Source organism: Schistocerca americana, chromosome X (genome assembly GCF_021461395.2).
Source record: "Schistocerca americana isolate TAMUIC-IGC-003095 chromosome X, iqSchAmer2.1, whole genome shotgun sequence".
NCBI lineage: Eukaryota > Metazoa > Arthropoda > Insecta > Orthoptera > Acrididae > Schistocerca > Schistocerca americana.
In genome coordinates, this window is record NC_060130.1 from 615,832,099 (window position 1) to 615,836,604 (window position 4,506).

The window sequence follows — 4,506 nt, forward strand, 5'->3', positions numbered from 1 at the left end:
AATCCCCTCTTCATCGCTACCTCGGAGATAATGTGTCCCATCGCTCGTGCGCTGACTATAACAGCACGTCAAACTCACTTAACTCTTGATAACCTGCCATTGGAGCCACAGTAACTTATCTAACAACTGCGCCAGACATCTGTTGTGTTATATAGGCGTTGCCGGTCGCAGCACCGTATTCTGCCTGTTCACATACCTCTATATTTGAATACGCATGCCTATACCAGTTTCTTTGACGCTTCAGAGTATAATAAAGCCATAGTGGCATCGTCACCAAATGTACACAAAATCGGTTTAACATCTTCGCACATATTTAAAACATGGTGTATCTAGGCCACGGTTCTGGCAGAGTCATACTGTGTCTATCGCTACTGCTCATGACAAACTGCAGTACAGGAGCCACAACATATGTTTGTGCCGTAAGCTCGTTAGATGTCGCTACTGTAAATCTACACATATTCGTCAGTTATAAAATTGTGCAGTATGCAATAAATGAAGAGTACTATAGGTAGAGTCTATAGGGGGCTTGGCAAATATGGCAAATATATAAGTTATTACAGAGATAAAATGTAATAATTAAAGACACGAATAAAGTTAAACTTAAAATTGTTGAAAGAAAATGGTTAAGTGATAATATACTATTCTGGGACGCTCTTCTGGTAATTTTCGATAAAAATAATAGCATACACAAGCACAAGCTTATGGAGCTAATAAGCAAGGATGATAGTGAAGTGGTCTGCTGATGGCGTTTCTTAAATATGCCAGAAAACACTTTTGGTCTATCGCCGCCATCTTGGAATTATTCTGTCCACTCCAAAAGATCAAGCAACTCTTCAGTGAAGCAATGAAATCATACTGTTCTCTAAAACTGAATTAGAATAGTGCGTGATAGCTCTCCACGGTACTCAACTTCTACATCACCATTACGTGGCATTCAGTGGAAGTACAGTTTCGCGCCTGTCACGGCTCTTGCATAATATCTTATCAGAATAAGTAGCTGCAAATTACAGGTGTTGCTTGGTCCAGGCGAGAAGAAAGGAGGGCAAGAAAAGATAACGTTTTACTTTCGAGGCGGTAATACGTGCGAACGAACTGGAGAGGTACACTACACAGCTGTAGAGACACACAGGTTTTCCTCCAGATATAATCGAAGGACAAAGACGAGTTCCGCAGCAGGGTTTCTCAGGTAAACATCAACATCTACGGAGCCATAAAGCGATGCAAAAACTCGAGGCTGTCTCGGCAACAAAAATAAACAGCGCCTGTTCCGCCTTGTTTTACGATTCTTCTGAAATTGGCGGAATCCGGCCTCACCGCGTCCTGCCGCTGTTTCACGTCGGATTCGGCTTTTATATCACTCGGTTTATGGGCAGCAGCTAACATTAAACACAAACTGAGCATCTGCGTGCTGACTTTGCGGCAAATTTTGATTATGTGGACTACCGTACTTTTAACAGGGTTTGTCTAGCACTCCCAAGTGAAATCTATCAATTCCCGCAAATGTTCTTACTCTTCCTTTCTTCCGTGCTGCGTGTAGTGAAGTCACGGTGTTGCTTCATCTGTGAGAATTTTATAGACACGGACCTCGTAATCATTCTTACCGGAGAAATGAAAGCAATAGGAGTGAATTAGGTTCTTCCCAACACAATTACAGCTTCTTATTTCAGATTTACTAAGAAAATCGTCAATGAAAATTTAAAATGAAGATAGGATTTGATATTAGGCTGTATTTACAATGCCTCACAAAAAAGGAAACACCTGGAAGGGGAGGACGAAACGAATTGAAACATCTCGGGTTAGAAGGGTATGTGACGTTATTTCAGTGATTTACACGAAAGCACCAGAGAAACTAGTATGCGCTTGCGTATTCAAATACAGAGATACGTAAACAGGCAGAATACGGCGCTACGATATGCAGCGCCTGTATAACACAACAAGTGTCTGGCGCAGTTGTTCGATCGGTAACTGCTGCTACAGTGGCAGGTTATCAAGATTTAAGTGAGTTTGAACGTTGTGTTGTAGTCGGTGCACGAGCGATGGGACACAGCATCTCCGAGGTAGCTATGAAGTGGGGATTTTATCGTACGACCATTTCACGAGCGTGCCGTAAATATCAGGAACCCGGCAGAACGTCAAATCTCCGACATCGCTGCGGCCGGAAAAAGACCCTGCAAGAACGGGACAAACAACTACTGAATACAATCGTTCAACGTGACGGAAGGGCAACCCTTCAGCGAATTGCTGCAGATTTCTATGCTGGGCCGTCAACAAGTGTCAGCGTGAGAACCATTCAACGAAACATCATCGATATGGGATTTCGGAGCCGGAGGCCCACTCCTGTACCCTTGAGGACTGCACGACACAAAGCTTAACGCCTAACCTGGGCCCGTCAACACCGACATTGGGCTGTTGATGACTCGAAACATGTTGCCTGGTGGAACGAGTCTCGTTTCAAATTGTATTGAGCGGATGGACGTGTACTGGTATGGAGAACCTCATGCATCCATGGGCCCTGCATGTCAGCAGGGGACCGTTCAAGCTGGTGGAGGCTCTGTAATGGTGTGGGGCGTGTGCAGTTGCACTTATTTGGGACACCCCGATATTTCTAGATACGACTCTGACAGGTGATATGCACGTTAGCATCCTGTCTAATCACCTGCATCCATTCATGCCCAATGTGCATTCCGACGAACTTAGGCAATTCCAGCATGACAATACGACACCTTACACGCCAAGAATTGCTACAGGGTGGATTGGATTGGATTGTTTGGGGAGGACACCAGACAGCGAGGTCATCGGTCTCATCGGATTAGGGAGGGACGGGGAAGGAAGTCGGCCGTGCCCTTTCAAAGGAACCATCCCGACATTTGCCTGGAGCGATTTAGGGAAATCACGGAAAACCTAAATCAGGATGGCCGGACGCGGGATTGAACTGTCGTCCTCTGCTACAGAGTGGCTTCAGGAATACTCTTCCGAGTTTTATCACTTTCGTTGGCCACCAAACTCCCCTGACGTGACCATTATTCAGCACATCTGCGATGCCTTGCAACGTGCTGTTCAGAAGAGATCTCCACCCCCTCGTACTCTTAAGAACTTATGGACTGCCCTGCTTGATTCATGGTGTCAGTTCCCTCCAGCACTACTTCAGACATTAGTGGAGTCCATGCCACGTCGTGTTGCTGCACGTCCTAGTGCTCGTGGGGGCCCTACACGGTAATAGACAGGTGTACCAGTTCCTTTGTCTCTTCAGTGTACAACGGACTTGGGACTGTGAGCGAACTTACCAGTAAGACGTTACTGCCCCCCTGGTCTGATGCATGCACTGATTCGGTTCGGAATGGTGTCGTAAAGACGTTATATCCTCTCCTAAGGCACTGGGACTGGCTTGACGTCCTCGATGATCCCACACAGATTCTATCGGGGACAGATCTAGGGATGTTACTAGCCGTAGAAGTCCCATAATGTCACGCAGACGCTTCATAGAGACTCGTACCAAGTGTGACCGACAATTGTTCTGTTGGAAAATGGTACCACTATAATTTCGGAGGAGAGGTAATACATTAGGGCACAGGAAGTTCGTAATGTGACGTTGTTCCATCGAAGTTCACTCAATCACTACAAACCGTGACCTGAAGTCATACACGATGACTTCCCACACCATGACGCTAGGAGTAACACCGCCGGTCCTCTCCAAAATATTGGAGGAACGGGACGTCTCCCAGGGTCGCTACCATGCTTACCGACAATGCTCATCCAAGGTATTACAGAACGGCGATTCACCACTGAACACCATGCGACGCCATTGATAAGCAATCCGTGCTTCCTGGTTACGGCAGCTCTCCAAACGCAGCCGTTTGTCTTGTGGTGTGAACGGCGGCCTACGCAAAACGCATGGAACGGTAATTTCCTAGTCCGGCTATTGCTCGTCGCCGACCAATGAAGCGGAATATTTTGTTTATTTTTATTTATTTATTTATGGCCAACGGCCTTGCCACAGTGGTAACACCGGTTCCCATCAGATCAACGAAGTCAAGCGCTGTCGGGCTGGGCTAGAACTTAGATGGGTGCCGGGCGCTGTTGGCAAGCGGGATACACTCAGCCCTTTTGAGACAAGCTGAGGAGCACTTGACTGAGAAGTAGCGGCTCCTCTCTCGTAAACTGACATACGGTTGCGAGAGCTGTGTGCTGACCACAGGCCTTCCATATCCGCATCCAGTGATGGCTGTGTGCTGAGGATGACACGGCGGTCGGTCGGTAGCATTGGGCCTTCAAGTCCTGTTCGGGCGCAGTTTTAGTTTTTTATTTATTTATTGCAGATTTAACGACCTGTTACCTGATACTTTATAAGAGGTTGTACATGTTACAGTTTTCGTTTGTCATCATTTTTGTACTTTGTGTTTTGTTTTTACCTACAACATATGACAAAGAATAACACATTTTCAAAATAATAATAATTTTAGGCCGAAATATGAATGAAATTTTGTTGTTTTAAGAGGAACGTAAAAA